This window comes from Macadamia integrifolia, unplaced genomic scaffold (genome assembly GCF_013358625.1).
Source record: "Macadamia integrifolia cultivar HAES 741 unplaced genomic scaffold, SCU_Mint_v3 scaffold2111, whole genome shotgun sequence".
In the NCBI taxonomy this organism is placed as follows: domain Eukaryota; kingdom Viridiplantae; phylum Streptophyta; class Magnoliopsida; order Proteales; family Proteaceae; genus Macadamia; species Macadamia integrifolia.
Window position 1 is genome coordinate 81,169 of NW_024868519.1, and position 12,692 is coordinate 93,860.

Here is a 12,692-nt window from a genome sequence, read left to right on the forward strand (position 1 = left end):
AATGACATATAATTTTTCCAAGATAGTAGAAATGGCGTTGTAATTTTCACTCCCGTCAGGCCTTTGGATAGTCTCCTTTAACGATACATCGACCATATGAGACTTGTCTAATAAACCTGATTATTCAATTGTTTGTCCTATAAATGTCAGCGTCGTTTCTTCGCTTGCCTTGTCTTTGGGCATTCCTTGTGCAAGCAGGAAAATGTTATTTTCCCCTATTATTTGCATATTGAATACAAAAATCAAAACTAAACCGTTAAGCAATCAAATAAGTTCAATTTGAATATCGATTTTCAGAACCAAACCGAGAACCAAAATAATCAAACACTCTTTGGAGTTTGGACCCAATTCGAATATTTACACACGCAAGATAAATTGCAATCATGGTTTTAAGATTCGTGAACGGTGTTTTCCATTATCGATATGAATAGGATCTATATGGTAGGGATCGGACGGATATTAATTTTTTGGACCCAACTTCCAACCGTTTACCACCTATTTAGCCTAAGAATTTTTTTTTTTTTTTTTTAAACATGATTTCAGCGGGGATTGGATGGATTGGGTTTTTTTATTTATTTTTCTAATGATATGTTGGACCATTTACCCTTTAAATAACGGATTCCCACCTCTATGAATTTTTATTTTTTTTTTAAATGTATGTGCAAATGTGATTAAGGGTGTCAACTGGAAACTGAAACCGATTTAATTTGGATTGAGTATCTAATTTCAGAACCCAACTCAGTTCTTGGTTCGATTTTGGTTCATATCATCACTCTCTTGAACCTAACTGAAACAGAGCCGATTGGCACCCTTAAACGTGAAATCATGTTTTAATACCAAACCGAAATTATGGCCTATAAAACCAAAACCGAATCAATTTAGTACGGTGCGGAATGGTTAGGTTATAACCGATCGGTTTCGATTCCAATAAACGGTTTCGGTTATATATTGACACCCTTAGTGAAGACCCATGTGTTCGTTCACGATTTCAAGAGGGAGGCAAAGAGGGTTTGCAGTGAGGAGTTCCTTTTAACGATACATCGGCCATATGAGAATTTTCTAATAAACTTGATTATTCAATTGTTTGTCCTATAAATGTTAGCATCGTTTCTTCACTTGCCTTATCTTTGGTCATTCCTTGTGCGAGCAAGAAAAGGTTCTTTACCCCTATTATTTACGTATTGAATACAAAAATCAAAACTAACTTGTTAAGGAACCAAATAAGTTCAATTTGAGTATTGATTTTCATTAACCAAATCGAGAATCAAAATCATCAAATATCTTTGGAGTTTGGACCCAATTTGATTATCCGGGTCTAGTGAATTACACAATTTTCTAGAAATTGCAAGGAAGGTTTTAAGACTCATGAACTGTGTGAACCATTATCGATGTGAATAGAATCTGTATTGGTAGGGATCAGATGGATATTAATTTTTTGGACCCAACTTCCAACCGTTTACTGCGTATTTAGCCTAAGAATTTTCTTTTTTCAAACATGATTTCGGCAGGGATTGGATGGATTGGGTTTCTTTTTTTGTTTCTTTATGTTTTTTCTAATGATATGTTGGGACGTTTACCCTTTAAACAACGGATTCCCACCTCTATGAATTTTTTTTTTCTCTTAAATTTATGTGCAAACGTGACTAAGGGTGTCAATTGGAAACCGAAATAGATTTAATGTGGATTGAGTATCTAATTTCAGAATCAACTCGGTTCTTGGTTCAATTTCGGTTCATAACATCACTCTCTTGAACCCAACAAATAAATTGAACCAGAGCCGATTGGCACCCTTAAACATAATGTTTAGGTTTAACCAAAAAAACAAAACAAAAAACAAAAAAGCAGGAATCGTGGTGTGGACTGTGGGGGTGAGGGGGGGGGGGGGGGGTTTGGTTGAGGTTTGAAATACTGTGTTCTATTTGCTTTGTATAAAAATAAATAAATAAACACATGTCGTATGGGGTGGCCCAGGTTTTGAAATGCTACTTCATGAAGGGTGTGCGTATTTGCTTTAAAAAAAAAAAAATCCGTAAAGAAGAAGAAGAAGAAGTGGAGGAAGAAACGTGGTATCTCCTTTTAACTGCTCTCAATTACCAGTATTATCCACTACCAATGTTCGTGAGGGAGAAAGAGGGCTCGTGCCTCCTCCATTACCGATTTTCTTCTTCTCTATAAATGATTCTTTCAAACCTTCCATTGTTGCAGACTATTTCAAACTTTCTGTTGTTGACTATCTGCAAATCGCAAGAGAAGGAAGGAACTCCACAATTAGTATTTCAAAATAGTAGAGAAAGATACGACGGACTCACCAGTGAGGTAAATTTCTCCTAATTCTTTCTTCCTCTTCTTTAATTTTCCGATTTTACTAATCAAATCTTTTGTTGAAGGCAGAGAAGAGAAGGATGGCCAAAGTCCAAGATATTAAGAGAGAACAGATGGTGAAGCTAAAACATGCTGCAATGGTGGCGAAGAAGTACAGAATGATTCGTGAAGGGATACCATTTGTTTCAAGGGCTGCTACTCGTCTCCCCCAAGCATTCCATCCTTTGGGGAGAATCGGCGACTCTCCACGAAATCCTATCGTCATACTCGACGATAAGGATATACCAATGATTATCCTCGACGAAGAAGAACCAACAAATGAATCTACCAAAGGACTGCAAACAGTTAAAATAGAAAAAGACTAGGATATCTATATTTCGGTTGTATTTATCTTCTTCTGTTTTTTCTTTTTGTTTTCTTTTACCTGTACGTGGGTGTATCCATAGTTTTGCTTCTAAATTTCTGTGATCCCAAATTGAAAGTAAAAGACCCAACAGTCGGTTCCAATTTCAACACCTCATCTAAACCTTCACTCAAAACTTTTAGTGCAACATCAAACCTCTCTTGGGAAAGAGATTATAGTGGTTATATGCATCATCCTCAGTCTCGAATTCCATGCCATCAAATGGTTCCCATTCATTAATGGAAGTTCTTGAAAGTGGGATCTGATCATCCCCTTCCAAGCCCAAGTTGATGGCTTCATCGTTGGTAACCTCCTCATCGGTAGACCCAAAAGATGTGTTGCCACCCCCATTTTCGTCACTTTGAACAAAATTATTTTCTTCCTCTTCAGGATTAGAATTATCATCATGCACATCATTTTCTTCTTCGTTGGATGTGCTATGATTCTCCCTCCCAACAATCAATTTGTCACTCTGCCCAGTTGTATTATGGTCCATTCAATTGTTTTCCAAATCAAACACTTCTTATACATCTAAAACACGAGTAGTACCACTCGATAAAGGAACATGACCCACTAATGACTGCTCATGTAACCAATTCCTTTCCATTTCCCCAAAAAATGAGTTATACTGTGGAAACCTGTAATAAATATGACTAAATCATTTAATACTGAAAAAATCGCAATAATTAATTTTGTAAATCCATAAGCTTAATAATTTAACTACTAGTTTGGCTATTAAAGAAATTTGATTCATAGTAATTGAACAATGCTAATCTTCGCTAAAAACAATAATAGCTATAACCATCCCTTTCACCAACACCACTACTTTTTTTTTTTTATCAAGCTACTCACATTTTCTACCTATATCATACACCTTAACATTCAGTTCTATCATGAAGTTTCAATTCAAAACAGAGGTTGAACAGAAAAATAAAAATTCAATTTTAACAAATAATCAACTCAGGAACGAAAGATAATATAAAATTTTTGAAAGGAGGTAATGCTTACTTGTAGAATGAAATAAAAACCACTTTTTCAATCGGGATATTGGTAGAGCCCTATTTTGCTGAGCTACTGAACACTAAACCAATAGTACAAAATGAAAGATATGAAGAGAGATGGATACATCTAGAAAGAGAGCAAGAGATGTGAAGAAAAAGAACCTGAGAAGTTAAAAAAGGACTAGGATTTTACCAAAGAACTAAAGCAAGCTTGTGTAGACGGCCAATGATCTAACTACAATTGAAAAAAATTCAAAAAATAGTAACAACAAAAGGACCTTATTTACCGTTAGAAAAAAAAAAAGTTCCATATAGAACAGCAGCATGTAAGTTTTTGTCCATTTATAACCAAGTCTATTTTGCTACTGTTCCCATTATGTGTTTTTATGGACCCTATATAACCCCTAATTGTGTGTAACTACAACATTTTCTTACCATTTAGCTTGATATACCAAGTAAAATGTTAGTCACATGTCTTCACATCATTCACAAAATATAAGTTAGGTATAAGAGGGAATTGAGTCAATTCTTTTAAATCTATCTTCTCTAAAGTTGCATTCAAAGACTACCATTAGTTTTAATAAATAGGCAAGAAGCTCTTTTGACTTAAATTAATACATAGAATAGATACATGCAATTTTTTAGAGAACAGAGGAACAAAAAAAAATCCATTTTTATTTAGTTTTTACTTGTGAAATCAATACTAAGGTTTGAGGTTGTAAGTTCCTAAATCAAAATGGTGTTGTTCTGTAAATAGGTATGTTGCTACTGATATTCCAAGTGACATTCTAGCACAAATTGGAGATGTTAGTTTCCTCTTACATAAGGTAATTGATTCTCTACTCTCAAGACACTTTTCCAAGCTTCTGAAATTGAGATCATAGATTAACTGATAGGTTTTTTTATAATTTGAAATAGGAGATGAACTGATGGGGATTTTTATAATTTAAAATTGGTAAAATATATGGATTCCTTTTTGGGTTTATAATTTTTCCCCCTTCCTATTGGAAGTATCCCCTGCTTTCTAGGAGTGGAAGGATGAAGAGAATCATATACGATTCGTGGGATGCAGACCTGAACAAGATAATAATGGACGATCTTCCAGGTGGAGCTGATGCATTTGAGCTTGCTGCAAAATTCTGTTATGGAATTGTAGTTGATCTTGCAGCTGCAAATATCTCAGGCCTTAGATGTGCTGCAGAGTATCTTGAGATGACAGAGGACTTTGAAGAAGGAAAACTGATATTCAAAACTGAAGACTTTCTGAGTTATGTGGCCTTGTCTTCATGGAGAGACTCCATTCTAGTGTTGAAGAGTTGTGAGCCACTCTCTCCATGGGCAGAAAACCTTCAGATTGTACATAGGTGCAGCGAATCTATTGTTGGAAGGCTTGTGCCAACCCAAGAGGTATCAGGTGGGCTTATATAGGAAGACCCACAAAGGTCTCTAGTCCAAGCTGGAATGAGAAGAAAGAATTAAGCCCCAATAGGAATCAGTAGGTTCCTCCAGATTGGTGGTTTGAAGATGTTTCAATTCTTAGGATTGACCACTTTGTCAGGGTTGTTACAGCAATCAAGGTGAAGGGAATGAGATTTGAGTTAATTGGAGCAGCAATTATGCATTATGGATCCAAATGGCTGCTAGGATTGATAAAAGAAGGTATGGCAAAGGAAGCAAGTAAAAACAGAGATAGTAATGATACCTGGAGAGGTAGGCTTCACATGATTGTTGCAGGAAATAAAGATGATCCACCGAGTGCTCCTATCAGAGAACAAAGGATGATCATTGAGAGCCTCATTAGCATAATCCCTCCACAGAAGGATAGTGTGACATGTAGTTTCCTTCTTCGGGTTTTGAGAATGGCAAACATATTGAAGGTTGCACCTGCTCTGGTCACCGAATTGGAGAAACGTGTGGGAATGCAGTTTGAACAAGCTACTTTGCCTGACCTGCTTATTCCTTCATATAACAAGAGTGAGACCTTATACGATGTGGATCTTGTTCATAGGCTTTTCGAACATTTTTTGGTTCAGGAACAGAGAACCTTAGAGTCCAAGCAAGCAGTCTTTCTCTGAGAATCAAACATATGAAGGGAATCCAAGAAGTAATCCACCTAATGCAAAGATGAAAGTGGCAAGGCTCGTGGATAGTTTACCTTACGGAAGTTGCTAGAGACAAACCTTTCCTTGACAAAGTTCCAGGTCCTAGCAGAGGCCTTACCCGAATCAGCAAGAACTTCTCATGATGGACTTTATCGTGCAGTTGATTCGTATCTAAAAGTAATTCAAGGTTTTGCTTTCTCTGCACAGTTTGCTTTTTTCTCTTGGATGTACCTTCAGGTAATTCAAGTCTCCTGTTACAAAGGTTTAGCCTTTCTGCTCCTATGTAAGTTGATTAATATTTGATGATGAAATTAACATATGATAAACATGAATTCATCAATATCAGATATCAGTGACATAACGAACAAATTAACCTGATGGAAAACGATTGCAATGATTTGTATACAGCAGAAGAATTACAAAACAAACAAGCTGACATGATAGAAAACCAATGCCATAATTTGGATAGAACAGAATTCAAAAAAATTTAGTACTCTTATCATTACTATTTCATTGAATAGGGCTCTTGGTAGTAGATACTAATTCATGTGAAGAACTGGTAGTCATATTATGACCATACATATATGTAAATACATACAATATATAGGCAGATAAGTTCATTTATCTCTCTCTCTCTCTCTGTCTGTGATTGGATTTTATTTCTATTTAGAAACTCACAGGCTCATCCAACACTCTCTGAACATGAGAGAAAGAGGCTCTGCCGCGTGATGGACTGTCAGAAGCTGTCCATGGATGCTTGCATGCATGCTGCACAAAATGAAAGGCTTCCACTGAGAGTAGTGGTACAGGTCTATTCTCTGAACAGATAAAGATAAGCAATGCCATAGCAAACAACTCCCTGAAGGAAACTGGAGAATCTCATTACCAGCCAATAATATCATCTCGCAAGGCCTTGCTTGAAGGGACTCCACAATCCTTCCAAGAGGGCAGACAGTTATGGTCTAGGACTGCATCACAGAGTCTCACTGATGATATCTGTATCTCGCCAGTGAGATACAAATCTCACCAGTAAGAGTTGTATCTATATCTCACTGGCCCAAAGGGCGATAGCAGCACGCACGGTTGGTGCCATTACAAAGTCTTTGAACTTTTTTTGTTCTGATTTTCTATTATTATTGATACCAAGGTGTTTCCTGTAGTATTTAGAAAAAGATTGGAGACGAGAAAGATGGGAATAAGGAGCAGGCCGGAGGTTTGATTCCTTCTTTAATTGCGTACACCATAAATAAATAAATAAATCAAAATTCAGATTTTGCAGAAGTAAGTTCAGAACAAGTGAAGGCAAATACCTGATTTCTATGTTCTATCTTCTGTTTCCATGGATTGCTTAGACCCAATTTATGTGAATTGGCATTGTGTTGAGAAATAAAAGAAAAAAATAGCGAGATGGAGACGGATCGTCTACATAAAAGAGGACTAGTTCTAGAGAGAAACCATTGATGGAGAGAGAAAAAAAGGTTGCAAAGAGAGAGAGAGAGAAAAAAAAAATTGACATTATCCTACTCTCGTTGATTATTTGGAACGGAAGAAGTTGAAATAGTTACGTACCACCTGAGGCTATCACTCACCCATGCTGTGACCGTCACTCACCCATACTTTGACCATCACAGTAGGTTAAAGATAAGAATGACTTGATCTTTCCACCCTAAAAATTGGGAACCAATTGCAATATAGAAAATTAATTGATGATTTAAATTAATTCTTATTAAATGGACGTTTTATATTTGAAAAAAGTGAAAATAAGATTGCAATACGTACGTGCTGCTGCCACTCGCCCTTCCTTCATTTCTTTTGAATTTAGTTGATATAAATAAAATGATAATACGAGGCATGTTTTGAATTTCGTAATGTAAATAGGAAAATTACTATCAAAATAGGGATAGTTTAGTAAAATCATATTTACTACAACCCAATCCAACCCTAATTGACCCTGTCAGGGCCGGGTTGTGCTGGGCTTGGTTGATCTTGACTTCTACAATGGCTATTGGATTAACCTTGATATATAGGAGTTCTTCTAAATTCCAATATAAAAATTCAAGGTTGATTTTCATGCTAGGTTGGGTCTGGTTGGGCGGGGTTGAAGCTTGAACCCAAGCTCGACCCAACCCTAACCCAGGGTTGGGGTAGGGGTGTCAATTCGTGGCTCGAACCGATTAAATCGATCGAGACCGACCGTTTATAGATCGGCCCAGCCCAGACCGTTTATTAAACGTGTCGGGCTTGAGCCCGGCCCGTTTATAAACGGTCGGTCTTGGTTTTGCTACTTGGACCGTCGGGCGCCCGACCGAGACTGACCGTTTAACACTTGACCGAGACCGGCCTTTTGTGCACCAGCCTAGCCCGACCCTTTAATGATTGTAGAATACCTATTTTACCCCCCAAATTAAAAAGTAAAAACATGTTCACATTTTAAATGATGGTTATATTTGGTATCATTTATTAATTAATTGTAATTTTTTTGGGCTTGCATGAGTGGGCCGGAATATAAGAGCACATTTTAAAGAGGGCTCGTTTAAAAACCTGTTAAAGCATGTTTAACATTAAACATGTTCGTAGTCCGGTTAAGGCCCGACTAAAGCCCGATTAAGGTGGCCCGATTATAGCCCGAGGCCGACCGACCGAATATAAAGCGTACCATGCCCTCAATAACTAAGCCCGATTAGTTAAATGGGCAAACACGGTGTAGCCTTTGAAAGTCTTCAAGCCCGCTTAAGCCCGATCGAAACCGAACCGGCCCGACCGGTTGACACCCCTAGTTGGGGTTCTGGTTTCTATCTCCTTCCTCTGTAAATCCCTTTGCACATCGAGATCGGTTTTGTCCTTGTTATGCAATTCTCTTTCGTTCCCACCAAAGATCTTTGGTCCAGGCTTCACACACAGAGAACTCACCAGGAAAAAGTAAGCAATCGTCGAGATGGTGGAAGAGGAGAGGAAGAAGAGGATGGTGGAGTCATTAGGATGGCTAACGGAGTCTTCTGTGATGCCGAAGAAGCATAAGGCCATCGAAGGCGTAGGCGCGTCTTCCATCCTCGAACTGAAGGCACATCTTTACAAGTCGCAAGAAGAGTCCAAGAAGTCCAAGGACTTAGCCCCCGATGTAGGATTCCACCGAGCGAAGAAGAAGATCGTTACCCAGGATGTATTCGCACAGAAAAACTCCGGTGTAGAATCTCGAGCTACCAAGTACGTTATTTGTTGTGTTTTGTATTAGTTTCACCATTTTATTTTGTGGATAAACTTTACTGGGCAATTTCTTCGAATCTTAATTCATTACAATTCTAGGTCAAGGACCTTTTTAAGAATGCTTTTGGATTTACATGAATTTGAACTGTGGATTCTCTGAATTTCTCTAATTCATTGATCGGAATGGCGTAGTTGTAGGTGTAGGAGTATTTATGCATCAATGAGGGAGAGAGGATCATGTGAGGAGCTGTTTTTCACTGGAATGTATATCCCTTGTTGGTTTTAGTAAAGCAAACACAGATGATCTTCTTTCCTTGCGTATTGGCTTACATATCTAAAAATTTTTACTGCTAACCCGGTCTAACAATCGAAAAATAAATTTTGTCTCCCTTGTTCTAATTTATAAGCCAACTTCGGCAAAAATAGTAGTCAAGGACTACTACTTCAAACGGTTTGAAGAATTTTATGTCAAATGGGAGTAATAGCTCATTTGATTTTTTCAGTGGCTAAGAATGGGGTTGAAATCCCAAGATTCCTGGTGTTGGAGAAACTGGGTTCCTCTACTTAGGTCATCTTGGGGATGAGGTTTGTCATACTGTCGTAGAAGGGATGGAACATTTGCAAGTCTAATCAGGTAGATGCACAATATGAGTTCCCCAGATATTAGCTTAGAAACTCAAAAAAGTTATTCTGGTTTGTGATCTTACTGTATTGAGGGTGCCCCAGATGATGTTCATTGTGTTTCCTCAAAATACTTTGATCATCAGGGATGTTTGGATGGGTTTAGGTGCAGGAAATAGATAAAGTAGCCCCCGTGACAGTGACTTCCTATCTTAAAGACAGAAGGGGGTATCCTCCAAGTTGATTCTTTCTCCTCACTTTGTTCTCATTCATAGAATCACTGAACAAAGTAATTCAAGAGGCAGAAGCAGAAGCTGTTATTTTATGGCATCTCAGTCAGAACAAGTGGCCTAGGATATTCTGTAATAATATACAGATAATTCAGTAATTTTGTTTAAAACTAATTATGGGTAGGTTCATTGTTTGATACTTAACTTGCTATGTTATTAGGTGGTTTTAGAATATGGTTCAATCTCAGCAATTATAAATGTTTGGCATTGGTGAAGTTGATATTGTAGGAGAACTAGTCGGTTCTTAGGCTTTGTAAGATGGAGCATCTTGCTACCATTTAGTGTTTCTGCATGGGGGTGCCATGGTTTTGTGTTTGAATGTTTTTTGAAGTATTATCTTACAGCAAGTTTGGATGGTTAGAGATGGAACTCCCATCATTTCAGGATAGTTGCTTAATGAAGATAAGATTCAGCTAAGGTTAGAGACGGAACTCCCATGATTTCAGGATAGTTGCTTAATGAAGATAAGATTTAGCCTTAGCTGACGGTTTGATTTCAACCACAATATATGATTCCCACAGTTCATTTGAGACAATCTGAACGCTTTAGCTGGATGTTTACTAAATCTTAGCTGACGGTTTGATTTCAACCACAATATATGATTCCTACATTTCATTTGAGACAATCTGAACACTTTAGCTGGATGTTTACAACTCTTATGTTCATGGTGTTGGCTGAGAGCTAAAAGCATGAAATTCCTGGTAGGCTGATAGTCTTCACGCTATTCAACACAAAATTGAACCAATTCCTACAAGTTCTGATTTTTATGATATGAACTTACTTTACTGGAAGAAAAGGCAATCTAAAATTCTAAATGCAGTAATATATCTTATTCATGAGACTCGCTAATGTAGTTTAAGTTATAAACCAGCGCTAAAAACCAAATCGAAGCAGAGATAAAAAATTCTAGCAATAAGAGAAAAAATATAGAATGAGTATTATATCTTATTCATAAGACTGGCTAATGTAGTTTAAATTATAAACCAGTGCTAAAAACCAAACCGAAGCAGAGATAAAAAAAATTCCAGCAATAAGGGAAAAAATATAGGATGAAACCAAGTCAGATCAGGCTGAAATCCTGGTCGAGTCCTCCTTATAGAGGGTAGGAAGTAGGAACCTTGGTGAAAATCTCTGCTTGATCCAATGGCTGGAACTGAACTTATAGGGGATACCTAGTGATACTAGGAGAGGGCTGAAACTGTCGAACAAGTGTCAGAATAAAGATCAGTTTGTAGATTTATATAGCTGAACAGAATATCATACTGTTGATTTCATACCCAACATCAGATCGTAATAAAACAGCATGTATCAATTTCAGGTTTCAGGTCTTTAAGAGCAATCGTACTCAAAGTAGTCCTGGGTCGATACTCAACGGAATCAGTAATTGAAAACAGAATATGGAGGGGTTATTGTCAATTGAATAGTTCTGAAACCAGAACTGAACTCAGCAGTATAAAATACCCTAAATCCAGCAATCCTAGTGAAGGTAGGACTGAAGAATCATAGGAAGTTATGAACAGAATCTGACTTCAGTTGCAGGAATTAAAACAGAGTTTGAAGAAATGAATTGCAACAATGGTATAAAAGAAACAATATGATGTAAGCTAGGATTCAGTTAGACAACTTAGACCCTAACTTACAGGAGGATCTTCTAATATGACCAACATTCCAGGATTTTATCATTTCCAGCAGTACAAAATAATAGAAACTCTCATTAGTAGCAGTACAGCAAGGTATTTAACCATCACAGCTCTAACAATACCCAACAGTTTTCTAATAAGAAATCCAGCCACAATAGCATCAAACAGGCACAACTTCAAGTCTATTGCAGGTCACATAACAGGGTGAATAACCGGAAATCAAATAGTCCACAGAAATGGAAACTAAGTCATTCCAGATGGATAAGATATCCCTGTTGAGTGTAGGGCCTTAAGGGTAGAATGACTCCTCAAAAATAGCCAGAACTAATGGCTAGATGTGGATATAGATCAGGTTTTCAAAATTAGAAACTAAATCCAGAATTACTAACTTGGTGGTAGAAGCTAATCCAGCCCTTGAAACAATATCAAACACTATCAAAGGAGGGTTTATAGGAGGTTAATTGAATACTATAATATGGCCTCCAACAGTTGCATGGATCTGCAATTCCAGTGACTTGAAGATATCAGCTGAAAATTCCAATAGGAACAGTGCTGCAGGTAGGAATGATGGTACAGTGACTTTACTTGATGCGCTGGCCTGACGAGATCACACTTCCACTTTATAAACAGAAACAATAAGACCCTTTTGTAGCAGGTTTTGATCACTCCACAGGATGGTGGTTGTAGTAGTAATAAAAGAGATGAAGGAAAACAAAGATGATGATGAAGAAGGGATAGAGATTAGAGAAGAGAAGGGTATCTCGCCCATGGCCTCTCACCATAACTCTCAAGGGCCAATGGTGATGCAGATATGACTGCCCTTACTTGGTTGGACCAGCATGACCGGCTTTGGAAGCCAAGAACCAACAAGAACCGGTCCAGCCCAAGGTTTTGGTCCAACAAGGGTTGGAAATAAAATTAGTAGTTTACTTAGTATTTTATTTCATGCTTTTACTTTCCAAACTTGAACGTAGGAGTAGGATTTATTTCATTGCTTTGGTTTCCTTTTTATTGGTTGTTCCCTAGTTGAGGCTTGTTTCCATTTCAGTTAAGCTTCTAATTCTATGTCTTGACTTTCTTATATATTGACTGTAACCGATGGACAAGGG

At 37.5% G+C, this 12,692-nt stretch overlaps 1 pseudogene; it reads left to right on the forward strand.

Annotated features, from left to right (window-relative positions):
- Positions 1-3,618: 3,618 nt before the first annotated feature.
- LOC122065749 lies at positions 3,619-6,861 on the forward strand (annotated as a pseudogene).
- The last annotated feature ends 5,831 nt before the right edge of the window (positions 6,862-12,692 follow it).